Below are 22,002 nucleotides of genomic sequence, written 5' to 3'. Positions count from 1 at the left end.
AGTACTATTTGACCATGAGAAAGAATGGATCTTAGCATTTGCAACAGCGCGGATGGTGCTAGAAGGCTTATGTTAGTCAGATGTCAGGGAAAGACAGGTACTTATGTCACTCACATGTAAGATTTTAAAAACAAAAAACCTGCCCGAGTTCGTAGATACAGATATTAGACTGGTCATTACTAGAGGTAGACGTGCACAGTGGGAAAAATGGGTGAAGAAGGTCAAAACATACACATTTCAGAAATAAATGTCATGGGGATGTTAACATATGGCATGGGGGCAATAGTTAACAATGCAATATTGCATTTTTTAAACATTAAAAATAGCTCTTAAAAGTGAGAGAATAGCTCTTAAAAGTGCTAATCACAGGAAAAAACTATATGGGGACAGAATTACTGTGGTTGTCATTTTGTGATACATACAAATATTGAATCATTACATTGTACAATGAAATTAATATGTTAAATTATACCTCAATGAAATATATAGAAATATAATTTTCATTTTTTGAATGGCTTCCTCCTCAATGAAATAGGGTCATTGAATGAGACATTTTCCCTGCCAAATCTTATGTGTCTTTGACTTTGTAACCATGAACATCACTTTGGGGATGGAATGGAGACAGACAGACCTGGGTTCAAATTCTGACTTCGCATGGAACAGCTGAGGGCCCTTGCAAGCTGTTTGGGTTTGCTGAGCTGCAGTTCCTTCATCTGAATGGGAAGTGGTGCTAGCTCGGCGTTGTAGTGAGGACTAACGAAATACCCTGTCCTGAAGCACAGAGTGCAGCACCTAGCAAGAAATCACAGCTATTAATACTAGCATCTTGCTTTTGTATTAAAACAGGGACATCTCTACAGGCTTATCAGATGGCTCGCCCTGTACCACATGGTCCCAGACCACTGTGCTCTTTGAGTTGTTGAATTTGTTCCTCCCTCTGCCTTCAGGTTTTCAACTATCTGGAACAATTCTTTCCCACATTTGAATTTTCTGACTTATCTGCTATAGATTGTAGAAACCCTCTAATCAGACGTATTAGCTCTGACTGGGTTTATTATTAATAATATTAACATCATTATTAGATCCCTTGGCCTGTCTGAGTCGTCTTGTGGTAAGTTGTAGCTGGGCAGCTTTCAGCTAGACCATGGCCTCGTAGAGCTTGCAGATGATGTTGGAACCATTGATCAGTCTCTAACAGCTAGTCTAGGGCCAGCACAAAGTAGGGATCCAATAAATGCTAGTTAAAATATGCTCTTAAGGGTTGAAAGTAAAATGTAAATAAAGAGGCTCAAAATGAGGGCCTAAACCTCTGCTACAAAATCAAGTCCACATTTTTTTTGTTCTGGATGGTTGAAGCTTCTGGTTAAAAGATTTTGTGATCAAAAAAGGTTTTATTACATAAGTGGACACTGAAAGGGGAGAGGAGAAAGCGAATTTTATCTCCCAGTTAATGTTAATACAAGGACTAGGATGTCGAATGCTAAAATGCTGCTTTTCTTTTCCACAGTCCCCACGATGGGCAGAGTGTCTTAACATGACGGGCTTTGCAAACAACAGAGAAACCCAAGGGAACAGCCACATGCTGTTTGCTCCCTGTGGCTCCTAATCACCCTCCTGCCATTCCCCTTTGATGTCTTCCTTGTCCATTTCCCTAAATGACACAGATCCTCCTGGCCTGCTCTTGGGCAGAGTTGTCTCTTGCTTTTGGAGAGTCAGACAGGAGCCAGATGAGAGAAAGCAAGGATGCTTAATCATCTGTCTTTACTGCTCAGGCCACCAGGCAGGGATGGGAGGGGAAATGGCCCCTCTGAGATCAAACTCTACAAAGTGCTGCAGTGGTACATTTTGTTCGCACAACAATTAAACTGGTTAAACACGGCCTGACCCTAGGATTGCTGGCTGGGAGCCTGGGTTTGGTCTTCTTATCTAACAGGAACCTACAGTGCAAGAGTCCTTCTGGGCTGCCTTTAGGCCTAGTAGGGAAATATATTTCTTCCATATCTTAAAGGTCCAGCAACTTGTGTGCAAAACTCATCTGGCCAAAGCTCAGTGGAAATGGAGGCATCTCCTTTCAAAATCATTACCACACAGGTTCCCCGAATCCAGTGGCCCTCAGCCTCATAGCCCATCAGAATAATCCTGGGTCTGGTGCCCAGGCTGTCCCCCAGACCAGTTAGCTCAGAATCTCTGGGGGAGGGACACAAGTCGCCAATGTTGGAAATGAATTGCCTTGGATGAAGATCCCCGCAGAGAAGATTAAAAGATTTCCAAAGACTGAGCTCAGAGAGGAGCAGAGAGTGTGACTTTAAGATTTCTGCAGGACTTCCCTGGTGGTCCAGTGGTTAAAAATCTGCCTGCCAAAGCAGGAGACATGGGTTCGATCCCTGGTCGAGGAAGATTCCACATGCCTCAGGGCAGCAAAGCCCCCGCGCCACAACTCCTGAAGCCCGTGCACCTTAGAGCCGAGCTCCGAAACCAGAGAAGCACCGCAAAGAAGCCTGTGCACTGCAGCTAGAGTAGCCGCTGCTCCTGCACCTAGAGAAAGTCCGTGCGCAGCAATGGAGATCCAGAGTAGCCAAAATGAAAATAAGTAGAAAGATTTCTGGAGGCCCTAGTGACGAAGTAGAAGAAACTTTTACATGGTATCAGACTCATGGGGCTCGGGCGCTGGCCCTGCCGCCTACTACCTCTAGATCTTGGGAAGCGAAGTCTGGGCTTCAATTTTCTCATTTATAAAATGGGTATCGTGCAGTAGATAATACATGGAAAATGTCAGTACATAACAGGTATTCAAACAGTAGTCGTTACTGGACTCACAGACTTAGAAAGCAAACTTATGGTTACCAAAGAGGAAAGGTGTGGGAGGGGAGAGTGAAATTAGGAGTTTGGGATTAACATACACACGCTACTGTATATAAAGTAGATATCAATAAGGACCGATTGTGTAACACATGGAACCCTACCCAATATTCTGTGATACCCTGTATGGGGAGAGAACCTGAAAAAAATGAATATTACATACGTACAACAGAATCACCTTGCTGTACACCAGAAATGAACACAACATTCTACTGCTGCTGCTAAGTCGCTTCAGTCGTGTCTGACTCTGTGTGACCCCACAGGCATCAGCACACCAGGCTCTCCTGCCCCTGGGATTCGCCAGGCAAGAACACTGGAGTGGGTTGCCATTTCCTTCTCCAATGCATGAAAGTGAAAAGTGAAAGTGAAGTCACTCAGTCATGTCCAACCCTCAGCGACCCCATGGACTGCAGCCTTCCAGGCTCCTCCATCCATGGGATTTTCCAGGCAAGAGTACTGGAGTGGGGTGCCATTGCCTTCTCCGACACAACATTCTAACACTATTCCAATATACAATAAAAATTGAATTAGAAAATAAAAGGAGGCTTAATAAGAGGCTATATACATGGGTATATGTGTATATATAAATATATGTTAGTAGTTATTATTAACACAGGAAGTGCTTCCTTAGCCAGATTGAGATTTTTTTTTTTTTTTTTTACAGGAAGCTAATAGCAGTTTCATTTAAAATAACACACATAGGGGAAAAAATATCAATAAAACAAAATTCCATCAAAAGAAGAATGGGCCATTAAAAGGAGAATGCCCTCTGGGTATGGCCTGGCGTGCGTGGCGCACCCTGCCGCCCGCGGGAACGGGCCGGTGCTCAAAGTTCTTCCTCCCGAGACACGAGGTGCTGCAGGGAAAGGCGGCTGCCCCCTCGCAGGTCCCGCACCGCAGGTTCGTGCGGAACCTGGTGCTGAACCATTCACAGACGACGACCTGCTTCTGGGTCGAGGTTTGGAGCTCCCTCGCTGCGATCTATTGAAAGTTTGTAAGGAAGTAATAAAGATATGATAAATATCTTTTAAACAATATATAGAAAGGAAATAAATACAAAAAAGACCAAAAAAATAGAATTTAAAAAATAAAATAAAAAGGAGAATAAATAATTCAATTTTGATTCCACACAATGGAATGCCACAAATAAAGATTAAACTACTTCCCTGGTGTAGTTCCTTGGAAAGGTTACTCACCCCAGCATTCTGGCCTGGAGAATTCCCTGGGCTGGATAGCCGTGGAGTCACGGAGAGTCAGACATGCCTGAACGACTTTCACATGGGGTTCTCAAGGCAAGAATACTGAAGTGGTTTGCCATTCCCTTGTCTAGTGGGCCATGTTTTGTCAATCCGAAAGGAAATCAGTCCTGAAGGACTGATGCTGAAGCTGAAACTCCAATCCTTTGGCCACCTGGTGCGAAGAACTGACTCGTTGGAAAAGACCCTGCTGCTGGGAAAGATTGAGGGCAGGAGGAGAAGGGGACGACAGAGGATGAGATGGTCGGATGGCATCACCGACTCGATTGATGTGAGTTTGAACAAGCTCGGGGAGTTGGTGATGGACAGGGAGACCTGGCCTGCTGCAGTCCATGGGGTCACAGAGTCAGACACAGCTGAGCGACTGAGCTGAACCCCTGGAGTGGGGAGGTTACAGACCACGAGAATCATGAGAGGAATATACACAGTGCTTGAAGACACCCCTTTTCCTTGTCTTTTCTACACTTGCAAGCCTTTCCCCATTTAAATTGGGAAGCAGGATTAGGAAAAATTGAAACTGTTAAAGTTGATACTCTAGATACGCTAGACTTTCTTTTTTGCTATATACTTTTTTACATTATTTTCCAGTCGAACTAGTTAACCGTCTTTTCATATGTTCATAGGCAGTTATGCTTTCATGGCATGACAGGTAATTAATTTTCACAGTTCGTTTCAGTGACAAAAAAAAAAACACACCACTGTGTGGAGGCTACAGAAATTGTGGTAGAACTTTTCCTTACTGTTCTAGTCCTAGTTATACCCTCTCTTAGCCAATCATATACCCATCAAAATTACCTTCATAGAGTTCCACTCAAAGGATGTGAAGCTAATATAAATACTCCCTGCTAAGTTTGCTGTGCAATCTTGAACCAAAATTAGTTTAACTCACAGTGTCTTCTGAGTCTTCTAATTCTGAAGATTGTGTTTCAACAACTGAGGAATCTTTCCTAATTTTGTCATGCTATATGGAATTGCACAGTTGTAACTTCCTCAGATGTATAAACAGTCCCATAAAGATTTCAGAGAACACTTAATATGCTAGAATTAAGGATGGTCTGTGGTCACCCACAAAAGTTGGTACTCATCTGAACTTGGTTGCATAAGTAACATTAATTAAAAGCTTATTATATGCTTGGAACTGTGCTAGGTATATGACTGGCATTATTTCATTTAACTCTCTCAGCAACTGTGACGTAATATTATTATAATATTATTGTAAAGTAACTATATTCCAATAAAAACTGATTAAAAATAATGATATTATAACAATTCTGATTTGACAGCTAAAGACATTGAGACCCAGAAAGTTGATTTATTCAAGATCAAGTGGAAAACTGGGATACAAACCCATACCCATCTGACACTAAAATTTGATCTTAAGACTTCACTCTTTACAAAAAAAAGGCTTTATTGAGATATGATTAGCATACCATATAATTCAACCACATAAAGCATGCAATTCAATGACTTTTACCAAACAGTTGCACAATCCTCACTACAATCAATTTCAGAACATTCTTGAAAGTGAAAAGTGAAAGTGTTAGTCACTCAGTTGCGTCCAACTCTTTGTGACCTCATGGCCTACAGCCCACCAGGCTCCTCTGTCCGTGGGATTCTCCAGGCAAGAATACTGGAGTGGGGAGCCATTCCCTTTCTCCAGGGGATCTTCCCAACCCAGGTCTCCTACACTGTAGGTGAATTCTTCAATGTCTGGGCCATCAGGAAAGTCCAAAAAGAAACTCGTCTATCAATTAATGAATGGATAAAAAATGTCATTCATACAATAGAAGGTTATGAGGGAAAAAAGAAACAAAGTTCCGAGGTAGAAGATTTGTTTCTTTTTAATGCTCCTCCTTTTGGTATCATATCTAAGAGTTACCAATACTGTCCTGTGTATTATACACTTGACAGTTGATGGAAGAGAATATTTTAAATGTTATTACCACATGCTCACAAAAAGGAAGGAAATTAGTGTGAGGTGATAGAGTCTTAACTAACCTTATTGTGCTCATCACTTTGCAATTTATACATGTATCAACTCACCTGTACACCTTAGACTTCCGTAGGTTATGTATCAATTCTATCTCACCGTCTTACCTTCACCTGGACTCTCAGTACTCCAAGGTATCAGCAGCGTCAGTCAGACCTTGGGTGAATCCCGTCACATGTCAACTGCTCAGCAAGAGCCACAAGTTGTTTAAACTCTAGAAGGCTTAGTTTTCTCACCTGTGAGATGGATATACTGATACTCACTTTGCAGAAATAGTTGCAGTGGGTTACAAGTAACACTTCTAAGCGCCTGCAAAATTGCAAGGACTTGATGGATGAGACTAGACATTGGCTCCTGCCATAAGGTTACCAGATTTCGTAAATAAAAATACAGGATACCCACTTAAATCAGAATTTCAGATAAATGACCAAATTTTCTAGTTTACCTAAATATTCTAATGTAGCTGAGTGTTCTGTATCTTACCTGTCAACCCCCAATGGTGTTTTTTTCAACCACACCCCAGTCTGCACAAACCTGGATCTATTCCTTCGTCTCTGCTTGGATGCCTTCCATTCTACTTTGCTGAAATCTGCCACCTGTTTGAAGGACTGGCTCCTCTCTCTGGAGGTCTTCTCTGGCACCCTCAGAGCATTGCTTTCTTCTTCCTCTCCACTCTCAAAACACAGAGCAGACTGATCCTGCATCACTTACCTGCTTCTACTCTGGATATGTGCATCCTGTACCTTATTTCCCCTGGAGCTAGAAGCTTCCTGAATCCACAAACCAGACCTGAAATGCCACCTGGTGTTTTGATTCAAGAGGTGCCCCATAGCTATTTGTTAAATGAAAAAATGAGACTCAATTGTCCTAAATCAGAGTTGCTTTCTATTTTCATTTTCAGAGTGGATTTTCCCTTTTAAGTCTAGAATCTGGGCACCACTGCCATATGGGGCTTTTAAGAGACTTAACTGAACTCTTACAATTTAGGATAAAGGGAAGAAATGTTAATCGTTTTCTTCTCTGGACAAGGAAATGAGAGTTTGGCTGGTGGCAGGGGGGAAGACTCTGGACAAGGAATCGAGAGTTTTGTGGGGAGGAGGGTGGGGAAGACTCAGCATTGGCAAACCACTGGTTACAAAATGAAATAAATACAGCATTAAATGAAAATGTCTCTATGTGAACAAAGTTCTCTTTCTCGCGTGCACAGGCAGACTGATGTATTCCAGCATCTGTCTGAGTCAGGTTTGTACTGAAAAGCAGAAAAATGAAATCTCCGGGGCGCTATTTACTGAGGGATTTGCTCCCCTTCTTTGTCTGTTCTGACTAATCCCAGAGTGGCTGAGAGCTGCCTATTTTGTTTCTGGGTTCAGACAGAAGGGAGAAATGTTTTCCAAAATCGCCATGAGATGGCTGGGCTCCCTGAGACAGGATTTGAGGAAGGACAAAGGCATCGTGTGGGCATTTTGTGAAGGGTGTCTGGACGGGGGCTGTCATCGGTAGGCGTCTGTGCCTGCCATTTGCACATCTTACGGTAATCCTCCATTGACCGCCGCCTGCTCGCCTTCCTGCCCACTTAGACTGTCCCTCCCCGCCGGGCCTTGATGTCAGGCCCCTATTTTGCTGCTCTAATTCAATGGCTGCTAATTGGATGCTCTGCCAGCCTAATGGCTTCTTCCCAACTGCAGAGCTGACATTTACTCACTTGATTTCCACCCCTCCCTGTGCTCTCTGGCCTCCTTTGTGAGCAGAGCTTAAATTAGGCAGGATTTCAGACCCAGCACCTTTTTACATTCCAGCTTGGGCCTCTTTTTCGGGAGGAGGGGATGGCTAAGTTGAGAAGAACCCTGGAAATAGACCCTGCTAAGTCACTTCAGTCGTGTCCGACTCTGTGTGACCCCATAGACGGCAGCCCATCAAGCTCCCACGGTCCCCGGGATTCTCCAGGCAAGAGCACTGGAGTGGGTTGCCATTTCCTTCTCCAATGCATGAAAATGAAAAGTGAAAGTGAAGTCACTCAGTCGTGTCCGACCCTCAGCGACCCCATGGACTGCAGCCTACCAGGCTTCTCGGTCCATGGGAGTTTCCAGGCAAGAGTACTGGAGTGGGGTGCCATTGCCTTCTCTGGAATAGACCCTAGGCTGCTCAATCTTGACACCCGCAGATAAACCCAGCTTTGTGACTTAACTGTATCCCAGGACACCAGCTGACTCTGCGCTACCTTCCTTTGTTTGCTCTTTAACCTGGACCCAGCCTGCTAATTTCAACTGGAACTTGCTTTATTTCGTCACCTAACATCACACCACTGCCAAAAGACCCAGTGCTTGTTTTCATCATTGGCAAGGTTTGGGTTGAACATTAGACCCTCTCATCGCTAGGGTTTCACATTCAGAACTGCAGTTTAGGGCTATGATCTTAATGGCTGTTTTAGTTGTCACGATCCCAACTTGTCCCCTTCTCTTCCCTGTCCCTAGACATAAGCATCTTTGGAGAGATGAAGGAAGTAATCCTGAGAGGATTTCACGTTTGAAACATCTTCAGCATGTCATCCTCTTTGCATTTGTCTCTTACTCAGTCTTGTATCCCCAAACAATACAGAGAAGCAAGAAGCGCCAGGGCCCCCAAACATTGGCTTAGAATGGATAGTCACAGACTGAGTTTAAAATTATTCTCAGATTATGGATTAGAGATATGTTTATTTATAGGCACCAGTCCATAGGACAAACAAACAAGGGAGATTCTGGGGCCATTTGGCAGCATGGATTCTGTCTTCAGCGTCATCCAAGCAGCTATCCTTCAGGCAAGCTGTTTGCTTGTGGCCTATAATCTGTCTCCAGGGATCAGTTTTATTTGATTCTTAATTGTATTCTACTTTCACTCCCTCCAGTCCCCTTACACATGTGCTCATGCATACACACACGCGCACACACACACACAATGCTTCTTTAATTGGCTGTAGCAACCTCTCTCAGGCATTTCTGATGTGGCACACAGCTCCTTCTCGGGCTGCTCTGATGGACAGCTGTCTCCCCGGGCCAATGCTTCATTAGGTGTGACAGCCTGCAGCCAACCGTCGCCATGCCACCCTGCTCAGGGGGCAAAGTGCAGCTCCGGGGAGTCTGGGAGACACAGAGCAGAGGCCGTGGAGGGGAGATGGCTCCTGGACCGGCAGGTGAAGCGAGCTGAAGTGCAGCTCTGTCTTGTACCAGATGATGACATTAGGAGCTGGGTTAATAAAGGAAACTTGGTTACCCGGGTGTTGCCTCTGTAACTGAGAGACCGACGTTCAATCCAGAATATCTGAGTCTCCACAGGTGGTCCGTTACCTCCGAAATCAATGTGGCCCGTGTATGGACGCCCCCTCCCTACGCAGCCCTCCTCTCCCAGTATTCGCTGTCTGTCCGCCTCTGTCTTCATGGAGAGAGATCGGGGAAAGAAAATGTTTCCTGTGTTCTAGACACTCGTGACTGATGCACTTGTTTATATAAAGTCATATAAAAATCAAAGTGTCATTTACACACAATAAAATCCACAGTTTGATGGGTTTTGACAAATGTATACCCTGTGATAATCACCATGCCATCGAGTATAATCTCATAATCCTCCCGTTTAATTCCCATGAGAGATATTGGTGTTATTGGCTCACTTTTATAGCTGTGGAAACAGAAGACCAGAAAAACTACCGACAGTAACAACAGCAATGGTAAGCACCGCGGGCCAGGTACTATTCTAATACTCTGCTCACAGATTGCCTCACTTAATCCCCTCCACAACCCCACCAGTCCCATTTTACAGATGGATAAACTTGTCTATTAGGGCTTCCCTGCTAGCTCAGTTGGTAAAGAACCTGCCTGCAGTGCAGGAGACCCCAGTTCAATTCCTGGGTTGGGAAGATCCGCTGGAGAAGGGATAGGCTGCCCACTCCAATATTCTTGGGCTTCCCTTGTGGCTCAGCTGGTAAAGAACCCACCTGCAATGCGGGAGACCTGGGTTCGACCCCTGGGTTGGAAAGATCCCCTGGAGAAGGAAAAGGCTACCCACTGCAGTATTCTGGCCTGGAGAATTCCATGGACTGTAAAGTCCATGGGGTCTCAAAGAGTAGGACACAACTGAGAGACTTTCACTTTCATACTTGTCTAAAGTCTCACAGCTGAATAGCTGGTGGGATTTCTGGGGCTCAGTTGATGGTCTTACTCCAATAGTACCTTCTCCTCAGAGAATAAAAAAAAATGTTACCCTAGTTAGATTTTCTTTTGCCCAGAGAGACAATCCTCCCAAAATAGAAGAGCCATAGAATGGAGAAGCCACATGTACCACATCTCTGCAATCGCCCCCGCTGTCTGTCTTCAAGCTCTGGACAGTCTGCTGCGCCCCATAGAGGAGATGGGGCTTAAAATGCAGCCTTATCTGGCTACCCCTTGGGACACTGCACTTTTCATCATTTCTGCAAGCCATCTCCTCAAGCAAACTGACCCAAACTGCCCTGAAAGGTTGGCAGCCTGTGCCTTACGTTTCCAGCAGTGCTGGGTGTTTCGAGGGAGCTGCTCCCCCTCTCTGAATGCTGATGCCCACTCTGCACAGAAGGACAAAGGTGTAGGGTGGCTGTTTGGGGCTCTGATACCAAAAGGTCAACTCACGCCTCTGCATTTTACCCACAGCCCAGAACAGGGAAACTGGCCATCACTGGATCAGGGCTGAAGTGGACATGTCATTTTTGCATAAAGGTCCTGCCACAAAGGCCAGCCGCTTTCTCTCTTCCCTCCTTCTCTCCCACCTGGCAGAGGAGTCCCTAAATCCTCTTGCTGGTTAGTTTCCATGGCAGTCATTGTCTGCGTGTGCGAGCGTGTCCGCCCTGCACCCTCTCTCCTCAGAGATCAGGCCCTGGCAGCTGAGGCCCACAGAGGGAGAGGCAGGCAAAGCCGCCCAGCTCCATAAAGGGCCGAGGCTCTCGCGGTGGGGGATCACTCCTCCTGAGTGGAGGACCCCCTCCCAGGCATTGGAGGCAGCCCTCTGCGTAGGACATGATCCTAGTTCATCAGCCAGAGGTGGCAGCGGGGGACTCGAGTCCTGGAGGAAGCCCTGGGATCCTGGGGCCCCTGCTGTCCCTGCCCCCAGCCTGCTCCTCGGAGGGGCCCCGGGCGGACCCCCGCCCAGGCCTCTCCAGCCCCGTCTCCTCGTTTGTCTTTGGCAGACGATCACTGATACCCTTCTCCCCGGGTCAGGTAAGTTTTATTTTAATCCGTCTCTGCACTGTCACCTTGGCATTCCCAGTGCCTCTGCTGGGGAGACAGGCAGCAGTGTTAGAGACAGGCTGATGTGAGACTGGGAGGGGTGAGCGTCTCTAAGGGCCTTTCTTCCTCAGCTGGGCCACTCTAGCTTTGCAGTTAAAGGTTTGCTCCCAGATTGGACAACACACAACCAATATCCAGAACTTTTAGCTTCTGGTCTGAACTCAGCTCAATTTACTGAATACCAGCTATGCACAAGTTGCTGTGCTTGGTTTTGAAAGGATGGCAAGAATGACACACAACGCTGGCTCCCACCTTCAGACTGCTGATCGTCTGGTGAGTCAGATAGAACCTCTACCCAAATGGTGTGTGGACGCCAAGGTCAGCCAGTCTGGATTTCACTCCCTATTCTGGCTCTCTGACCTTCAGCAGGTCACTTAACCTAAGTCTCAGATTCCTCATCTGCCAAGTGGGGATAATACTGACTACCTTATAGGCTAAATTATACACATGCATATGTATAGAACGGAGAAGGCAATGGCACCCCACTCCAGTACTCTTGCCTGGAAAATCCCATGGATGGAGGAGCCTGGAAGGCTGCAGTCCATGGGGTCGCTGAGGGTTGGACATGACTGAGTGACTTCACTTTCACTTTTCACTTTCATGCGTTGGAGAAGGAAATGGCAACACACTCCAGTGTTCTTGCCTGGAGAATCCCAGGGACGGGGGAGCCTGGTGGGCTGCCATCTATGGGGTCGCACAGAGTCGGACACAACTGAGTGACTTAGTAGTAGTAGTAGTAGTAAATGTATAGAACTATAGTCACTATAATAGTAACTATCTTACAGGCTAAAATTTACACGCACACACATATAAAACTGTTCACAAACACTAATAATCACTATATACTTGTTAACTACTATTAAGTTCATATGAAATTTGAATGATAAAAAATATGTAAAGAGTTTGGAACAGCGCTCTGAATATCAGTGGTGGTTATTATCACGCAAGAAAATTGTTGTAAGTCACAGATAAAATTCTACAGAAACATGGGAAGATTGCTCTTGCCTGCCAGGATCATGAAAGGCTCCTGGAAGAGGTGACATTGAGCTTGAGCACTGGAGAAGGAACAGGACTTCAACAAGCAAGAATGCACAAACCCAGCAGAGAGCAGCAAGCCACGACCGGGCCCTGAGCCTGGCTGAGAGGCTGAGCTGGACTTCGGGCCCCAGCACCTGGGGACAAGGGCCAAGTTGGGGTGTGACATTGTAAGTTCTGGAGTAACCAGCCCAGCCAGAGAGGAGGGGAGTGTGACACTTGAAAGAGATCTGGGCTGAGAGCCCCGAGACTAAGGTTCAGGTTCTGACTGAGCTTCCAGTTGAACTGGGTGCTCTGAGGCTCACGTCTTCACCTCCCCTGGGTTTGTTTTCTCACCTGTGAAATGGGAATAATAAAACTTGGTGCACTTCTCAATTTTGCTATAATTATTCACCATGGCATCAGATCAGATCAGATCAGATCAGTCGCTCAGTCATGTCCGACTCTTTGCAACCCCATGAATCGCAGCATGCCAGGCCTCCCTGTCCATCACCAACTCCCAGAGTTCATTGAGACTCACGTCCATCGAGTCAGTGATGCCATCCAGCCATCTCATCCTCTGAACCGTGGCATAGGAAGGTGAATTTATAAATCAGTATGTGAAACACAAAGTACAATTCCTCAAGACGAAGAAGAATGAGTGTATCATCTGCAGGGCTCTGGGGGCAATGCAGAGGAATAAACTATTTAACAAGGAGGCTTATGAAAATCACCTAGTACAGCACCTGAGTCATAACGGTAGTTGAATGAATGATCTCTCTCATAACTGACTGATTGGCTAACTTATTCATTAAATCAGTAAGCATTCCTGGAGTCTCCACTGCATGCCAGGCATTAGGCTTGGTGATGGGAGAGGGTGGTGAATAAGCAACTCAGGGAACTGGCAACCTGAAGACGTCCCTCTGCCCGATGCTAGAAGCTTCATCCTGCTGAACCTCTTCTCCTTTCTTTCAAGAATGATTGCTGCTGGTCGTTTATTTTTGCGTGAGTTTAGGTTCCCAAGACACACATCCTTCCATCCTTCCATGAGAACGCCTCCTCTCTGCCCTCTGCTGGTGGGGAGTTGTAAGGGCTTTGCAGTAAATAGCAATAAAAACCGCTCATTCCTGCTGCCTTCCATCACCCAAGAGAGGTACTAAATGCTTTAATATTTAAAGAGGAATGAATTTGTAATTAACACCTTAACTGTTATATCAGAGCCATTCTGGAGGTTTTCTATTTAAATGCAAATTGAGCCTTCCCGAAGGAAGCCTAATAAGTGATGAAAGTAGATGGCAAGAGATGAGGAAACGAGGAGGGAGGCACTGACTGTGCAGCTGTCTGTGGTGCTGTTGACCTGCTTCCTGCACGGACACTCCCCTCACCCAGAGACCAGGCTCTGAGCCTGAGCAGGGTCTGGGTCCCTGAAGCCAGAGTCTCATCCCCCTGTTCATGGGGAGGCCCAAGACAGCAGCCATGGGGGTGGGTTCTCACTGGGTGGTTGGAGTCATCTTAGCATCACGCTGGCCTGGGGATGATCCTGGCTTTGGAAGAAAAGTATTTTCAGACAGAACTGGGCTTGAATCTAGAATCCTCTTCTGATCAGCCATAAGAGCTTGGGTGGATTTCTGAAACCCTTTGAGCCTCCAGGCCTTCGTAATGTAAGCAGCTGTTAGTGCTTGCCCCTCTCAAGACTGCTGTAAAGAGGATGTGATAAACAGAGGAAATGCGCCTGCTAGACAGTAGGTGCCCAGCAAAGGTTAGTTTCCTTCCATTGCCACAAGATATTCCTGTGCCAGCTTAACATGTCAAGGGAAGCGAGAAGCAGGTGGTCAAGAAAAAGGTGGTATCCCTCAGTTTCCCTTTAAAGGGGCCTAAATGTGGGACAGCACAGAGACACTTTCTGTAAAGGACCGGATAGTAAATATTTCACGCTTTGCGGGCCACACGCTCTCTGTTGCAACGATTCCACTCCCCACTTCAGTGGGAAAGCAGCCGCTACGACACATAAACGAGTGAGCGATGAGCGTGGCTGTATTCCAATCTAACCTTATTTATAGACGATGAAATGTGAATTTCACATAATTTTCATGTATCACAAAACATTTTCCTTTGGATTTTTTTCCCCAACCATTTAAAAATGTAAAAACTGTTCTTAGATCACAATGCCCTACAAGAACAGGTGGAGCCCTGGATGTGGCCCAGGAGTCATGCTTGCTCAACACCCCCACGCACAGCCCCAGAGTGTCATGAGAGAACTTCACCTGTGATTCGGGAGAGTCTGCACTGAGACACCCCTCAGAACATGACTCCTGAGGCCGGGACACAGGATAGTGGCGTCATCCAAGGGAGAAAACAACCCTCTGGACCAGGACCGTCGAACGCAAAAGGACTCACAGGACCCTGGTGATGGTCTCTGCCGGGGTGTCCACCCCAGGGTCAGGGCGCGAATAGAGGTGTCACTCAGTATACTTCCCTGGTGGTGTCCAGGGAGGACTGAGGACTCATGAGCACCAAGCAGGCGGCATCCTTGGTGACACGTGTTCTCGCCTCAACTGGGCAAGCGGTGCACGCTCCCTGGGCGCCTCAGCCCTCCCAGATGGCCTGGTTCACCCCGGCTCGGCCTGCGTCTCCCCTATGCTGGGTGCTCATCTCTATTCCTAAGCATGCACGCGCACAAAGCCCACTTGCAGCCAGCCTGTCACGCCTCTCCCTTCTCTTTCTCCAGCACAGAGGGAACGCAGGTCACCACGCCAGATGGCAACCTTGCTTCTGCAGCAGATTGCCGGTCTTCCATGGGAGGGAGGGTTAAAGCAGGGCACAGGGTGATGCCAGCTCTGCCGTGCCCACCCCACCCCCACGTGCCTCCGCCTGGTCCCTTCTCCAGAACCTCTGGGGAGGAGGGCGTGTGTGTGCGTTTGTGCGCTTGTGTGATGCGGAGCACAGAGGACAAGGGGAGGAGGTGAGGAGAGACAGTGCCAGAGGGAAACCACCCTCTTCTTCCATAACGGTCCCAACGAGGGTGGACAGACACTCTTTCCAGCTGGAGGATGAGCCGACCCTGCTTCTCGGGCACCCGTGGGAGATGGTGGACTCCCGGAGGTGGAGGTGAGAGTCACAGGCTGGAGAATGAGGCTGCTCAGCTAATAATAGAAGCTGCCCGAGGCCTGGCAAGAAGGGAGAGGCAAAAAATGCTAGGACCTCTGACGGTAGCTGCTCCCAGCTCCCAGCTCTCTAGAGGCCCTGGACTGAGTGCCATCTCCTGCCAGTCCAACCCATAGACCCCGGTCCTCATCCTCGCAGCTCCATAAACAGCCCCAGAGCCTTCAATCCCATTGCACATCAGGTTCAGACAAAATCTGGGGTCCTAGGGAGGCAGGGAAGGAGAGTCAGGCCGTGGGAAGCCCTCCTCCTAATGTAAGCAGCGATGATCAACAGAAGAGCAGTAAGTGTGATTTGCTATGTGAGCCATACTCACCTCTGGGCCAGGCCCTGGCTGAAGACAAGACAACAGCCTCCAGCCTGAGCATTTGTCCTCTCATGAGACAGTTTCGCTGGGAAGTGGGGGCCCCTGCAGGAGGTGAGCAGGCGAGCCTTTTGTTGAGGAACGCCTTATTCCTGGGACCCGACTGCATGTCCTCTGCCCTGCTCACTGAGAACCTGCCAGCCGGAGAGCCAGCACCCCCATCGGGGCCCCCAGTGCATACACACACACGTGCACGCCTTCGCCCGCCCTGACAGGCAGGCCGGCCCATCTGCCAATCAATCTTCCTCGCCCATCTCCCAGCTGGAGCAGCGGGAATGGTGTGTAAATCATTCAGAGCCCTCTCTCAGCTCTGCCAGGACATGGAGCTCTTTTTAATTAAGAAGAATGGAGGACGCGGCTGGCTCTGGAAATGGCGATATTAACTTACTAATGGGCATTTAAAGAGCTGTGTTTGAGTGCTCCGCGGCTGCCTCCCCCAGCTGGCAGCCCCCAGCTCCTCTGCAGAGCCGCCCAGACCCCTGCAAAGGCCTTACTATCCTCCAGGTCAGCAAGGGTGTAGGATACGGCCGGCCCCATGCCCCGGCCTGGTGAGCTGGGATAAACGCTCCCATTTTTTTACTTTTAGAGGAGGCGCCAGAATCAGTGTGTCTTAAGCCCTGAGTCCTCTGCCTCCTGTTCCTGCAGCCTATGGAAAGGCAAGAGGCACCCCGGAAATGTCAGGATCCAAGAACACAGGCTTCTGGGTGGGTGCCCAAGGTCTACCAGGAGCCAGTCCTCAGCCGCAGCGGCAGCTCGCCCAGGTCCCCGGGTCCCTGGCTGAGCTGGGGAAACGAGGCTGGTGGCCACAACAGCCCCAGGGGAAGGTCCCTAGTACGGTCCCTTCTGGTGACAGAACCCTGGGGAGTGGGGAGCACCCATGAGAGCCAGGGAGGCCAGACCTCTGTACGGTTGCCCCACCCAGAAGAACGTGAGGATGTCCATTCTGGAACCTCCTGCTTTGTCACTCTGGTTAAACGATTATTTCTCTAGGGCTTCCCACCCTGCGTGCCCGCTGCGGAAGGACGCTCCAGCTGGGCCAGACCTCAGGCCGCTGTCTACTTCCCTCCTCTCTCATTTTACAGACACCAGAATAGATGTGCTTGGTCCAGAGGTGCACAGCCTGGTTATGACAAGATGTGAGCTGGAACAGAGGTCTTTTGACTCTCAGCCCTGTGTCTTTCCTATTTCCAGTACCTCCCAGGGGAAGTGACACCATGGTCTCTCACCTCACCTCATGCTGGTATTTTAATTTTCTGATGCTCCCGGGGCAGGAAATTCTTCCTTTTTATAACCCAGATCCTCAGGCTTTATTACAAGCCCCATTTCCTCTTACAATTTCCTCAATAAACACAGAGAAGTAGCCGAGGTCTTTCTGAGAAGGCTCCTCTTCCTGCTGTCTTTTATCATCTGATGCTTTAAGGAGCAGAGGAATTTGTGCTCCCCAACTCTTCCTTCTAAATTGTGTATCTTGTGAGTCTGAAAATCAAGATGACCACCCTGCCAATGCCTTATCTGTGATCCACTTTCCAATGTCCTGGTTTTACCTAAATGGGCAGAGGTTGCTCCCAGGCAGACTGATGCGTGTATGGTGACCCCCGTTTCGTCCCTCTAGGCTCCAGGCTCTACTCTCTGTGCTGAGTGCCATGCTGCATGCCGCGCTCCGTGCACTGCGCTCCATGCTATGGCAGGGTGCGGGTAGCGGAAGGAACGTGGCTGACTCCGCCCTCCAGTTGAGGCTGCATGGTCAGGAGGTGAGGCCCTCTCATTCGAGGCCATCCTAAGGGACCCCCGACTGCCACCCCAGAGGCTGGTGGTGTCGTGCGAACAGATGCAGATGATGGTTGTGACTGCTGCCCTGGTGCCGCCCTGGCTCCACTCAGGTCCACTCGAGCCCTGAATTCTTCCTCGGGGCTGGGCAGGAGGGGGCTCTAATGAGGCTTTTCCAAGTTGGGGAGGGATCGACCCTCCCCTTAGTCTGCTGTGGCCTCTGTCCTAATCGGATGAGTCATCCTCTTCCCTGGCTCCCTGAATCCAGCCCAAGCCTCAGATGAGGAATAAGAAGGTGATTATCTAAAGGAAGAGCACCAGCTGTTCTCCTGATCAGAATACTGTTCAGGCTGCAGTGGAAGAGATTCCAGTTAGCTAGGAGGAAATATCCTGTTCAAGACACAGACCCAGAAATGGCTGGATTTCTGGACAGGTGTGGGCTCTGGTAAGGTGCCTCCCTTGTGAGACTGGCGCCTGCTATTCAGGCTCTCTGGCCAGAAGTATGGAAACCTGCAAGGGGAAGAAAGCACACTGCTCTTTACAGAGGACCTGCTGCCTGCCCAGAGGCACGCCTGGCGTCTCGTTCCGCACGTCGTGCTACAAGTAGTTTCCTTCTTCCCTTTCTCACGGATGAGGAGCTGAGATTCAGGACGTCAGGGACTCATTCAAGGTCACACAGCCGGGAGTGGGCGATCCAGGATTCAGCCCTGTCTGTCTGACTCCAAAGTCCACACACCTTCCCAAGGCCGCCTGCCTGCGGAGAGAGAACTGCACAGGGACAGAGACGGGCCCCAGGGGAATGCAGGCTGCCGTCCCCCAGCATCACACCCGGGAGGGTAAACTGCGTTTCTGAAGACGGAGAAAGAAGCTACTGCAGCTCTTTAGAGCTATACAACTCTCCTTTCCCCACTCCCACCACAACTGTGTTCTGCACTCGGCACCCCACCAGCCCCCTGAGGCCCTGCACACACATACGTCACCACAGGATGCCTCGCTGGGACTCTGCCTGCTTTCCTGGGCAGAGACTGTCCCCTCACCAACACCCTCAGCTTCCCCACTACCTACCACAGAGTTCAGTGAAGGCCAGCCCCTGAATATCTAATAAACTCTATTGATGCTGAGTCAGACTGTGCAGTTTCTTGTATGTAAATTAGGCCTTAACAAACCCAAAACCTGGAGAAGGAAATGGCAACACGCTGCAGTATTCTTGCCTAGGAAATCCTAGAGACAGAGGAGCCTAGGAAATCCCATGGACAGAGGAGCCTAGGAAGTCCCATGGATGACCCCACAGTCCATGGGGCTGTAAAAACGTCAGACCTGACTCGGCAACTAAACAACACCCGAAAAGAGACTTCTTTAAAAATATACTTAATAAGTATTTCTGAGGCTAAATACCCCTTCAACCAATTTGACTCATGCATCAATATCACAATAATAAAGGCTCCTGAGTATCAAGGCTTCATGTTTAGAGACTTTCATGAACTTCCTCTCCCCACCTTCCTACCTTTCCAGTGCTACCTTATAACCAAGGCAAATACTCAAACAGTATCTAAAAATGAAGAGAAACCCAGACCAATGCAACACAAAGTCTGAAAGCAAGAAGGATTTAGGCTTCTAAATCCTTCCTCTAAAGAGGAAGACCTTCCTGACAGGTAATGTGGTTACTCACTGGAATGAGCTGGTGAGGAATCAAAGGGGATCACTGGACCCCCACCTCTGCTTGGCACTGCGTACGTCCCCAGCCTGGTGCACTCAGCCCAGGCATGGAAACGGCAGGTGACTCAGGGAATCCTAAGTGGCGGTTGCTAGGTTACAAGCTTCCTCAGTGTGCATTCAGTGTAAGGACTAAAGGATGTCACCTGGCTGGGAGGAAGAGCTGTGGGGGAAGGAGCGGGGGCGATGCAGAGAGGCCAGGACTTCCAGAACAAGCAACGAGGCCGTGGCCTGGAAGGCATCCTGTCTTAGTACTTTTCCAAGGGTTTGACTCCCTGGATCCCACAGCCTTCAAAGAGCATTATGATTGCAGGACATGAACATTAGGTTAGAACTGTCCTATTCGGGGGGCTGACTCTGGTCCTTTCCCAGCTATGCTGCCTGGCCCAGACTGTATGGCAACGGGGAGAGGGTAGTCCCTGAAACCTCTGAGGGCCCCTGCTCCTTCCTTCACTGTAACTGGGCTGAAAGTGAGAGGAGAGAAGTTTGACGCCCTTAGTAATATACAATTCTTTCATTAGTGATTTAACTGGAATATAGTGAAAGGCACTGGATTCGGAATTCACCAACTAGACCCACCCTGAACGGCTCACATGGTCATAAGTCAATTACTTCATTTCACTAAGGCTCAGAGTCCTCGTCTTAAAAAGCAGACACTGATACCTAACTGACAACATTTCCTAGGGTTGTTTTCAAGATTATGGGGAAGCGGATGTGCAAGTTTATTTCAAGTTAGGCAAACATAAAGTAGTATGAGCTTTATATACCTGCTCACTGAGCTGTCCCAGCTGGGGTGGGTGGGGCCACAAGAAGCCTTGCCTCGCTGCTTTGGTAGAAGGCTCAGTGGGCAACAGAGGCTGAAAGTGGACCCACCCAACAAACCCCTTTGAGGAATATGTACGGCTTTCGATACTTCTGATCACCATGTCCAAATCTTGTGAAGACTGTTTAAGTTGATGGTTGAGGGTTTGTTCCCAGTTCCTCTGGGCAGATTGTGACCTCCAGGAAAAAGAGAAATGTTTGTTGCTTCCAGTGAAACTTCATTAATGCAGATCACATTTTTTTGAATTTATGCATTCTTATTAAATAAACAGAACATTACTTTTGGGGAGGGGGAAATATTCCCTTCCCCATCTTGAGTTCTTTCGGCTGGTCTAATATTTAAAAGGACACAAGATTATCAGCAGGGATAAAAAATTTAACTCACATATCCAGAGATCCCATAGAAATGGGACCCCCAAAGTGACCAGGGCAGGTTGTTTATATATCATTTTTAGACAAATAAACACTATTTGTGAAAATTTAACAAAGGAATTCATGCCTGGTGTAGCAGACTAATAAAACAACAAAATTTGTTTATACAAATTTCTTAGCCTTGAATTCCCTACCTCTGGTGGTGAGGTTGCTTTCTCTCCTCTTGGTTTGGGTAGGGTACTTTGACATGGAAGATTTATTTCCCACTTTCAGGGATAAAGAAGGAGTTCAGAGTGTTTTTCAACATCAATTTTTTTCCCGCTGCTGTTTCTTAAATAACTAACTTAAAACAGTCAATATGCCATTGTGGTATATCTTGGGGTGGGCTGCTCTGAGCCCCAGCACAACCGTCTTCTGAAAGGTTCTAGAGGTGCTTAATATGTAAGTACAGGAAACTCAAACTAGAAAGCAGTGGAATTTTTAAGCCAAGAACTCAAGATGTTAAGATGGGCCTATCGGGAGCTGTGACTTCTGTTTCTCACAGGAAGTCATTTCTCAGTGAGGGGCAAATTTCCTTTTTCTTGGTTTTGTTGACAGTAGTTGTAATAGTTACGGCATTAATGGCGATTTACCAGGCCCTTGCCGTGTGTCAGAAGCTGAACTGAACACTTTACAAATGTCTTCCCTTTTAATCTTTGCAAAAATCTACAGTGATGTATCTATACCATGGAATGCTACTCAGAAACAGAAAGTAGTGAACTGGTGATATATGCAGCGACTTGGATGAATCTCCTCAGAATTATGCTGGGAGCAAAAGGAAAGCCAGTCCCAATAATATTCTTTTTTTTTGCAGGGGGTGCGGTGGTAGACCATCACTGTGGGATCTTAGTTCCCCAACCAAAGACTGAACCCCAGGACCCGGCAGTGAAAGTGCCAAGTCCTAACCACTGGACTGCCAGAGAATTCTGTACATAACATTCTTGAACTGACAGAACTATGGAAATGGAGAATAGATTAGTGGATGCCAGGGGTTGGAGAGATAGAGGCAAGAGGGAAGAATGTATGGGTATAAGAAGGCAACATGTACACCTGAAACTAACATTGTTGTTGCTGCTGCTAAGTCGCTTCAGTCATGTTCAACTCTGTGCGACCCCGTAGACCGCAGCCCACCAGGCTCCCCCGTCCCTGGGATTCTCCAGGCAAGAACACTGGAGTGGGTTGCCATTTCCTTCTCCAATGCAGGAAAGTGAAAAGTGAAAGTGAAGTCGCTCAGTCGTGTCCGACTCTTAGCGACCCCATGGACTGCAGCCCACCAGGCTCCTCCGTCCATGGGATTTTCCAGGCAAGAGTACTGGAGTGGGGTGCCATTGCCTTCTCCGGAAACTAACATAGTGT

The 22,002-nt window shown here is 47.9% G+C and overlaps 1 long non-coding RNA gene across 1 annotated transcript; it reads right to left on the bottom strand.

Annotated features, from left to right (window-relative positions):
• Positions 1 to 8,778: 8,778 nt before the first annotated feature.
• LOC139176542 (uncharacterized) lies at positions 8,779 to 19,460 on the bottom strand. Its single transcript, XR_011561004.1, has 2 exons — positions 19,370 to 19,460; positions 8,779 to 9,327 (listed from the first exon to the last, which is right to left on the bottom strand). It is a non-coding gene; the product is annotated as an uncharacterized lncRNA (long non-coding RNA).
• Between the last annotated feature and the right edge of the window lie 2,542 nt (positions 19,461 to 22,002).

Source organism: Bos indicus, chromosome 16, assembly GCF_029378745.1.
Source record: "Bos indicus isolate NIAB-ARS_2022 breed Sahiwal x Tharparkar chromosome 16, NIAB-ARS_B.indTharparkar_mat_pri_1.0, whole genome shotgun sequence".
NCBI lineage: Eukaryota > Metazoa > Chordata > Mammalia > Artiodactyla > Bovidae > Bos > Bos indicus.
This window is presented reverse-complemented; position numbering and strand designations above follow the sequence as displayed.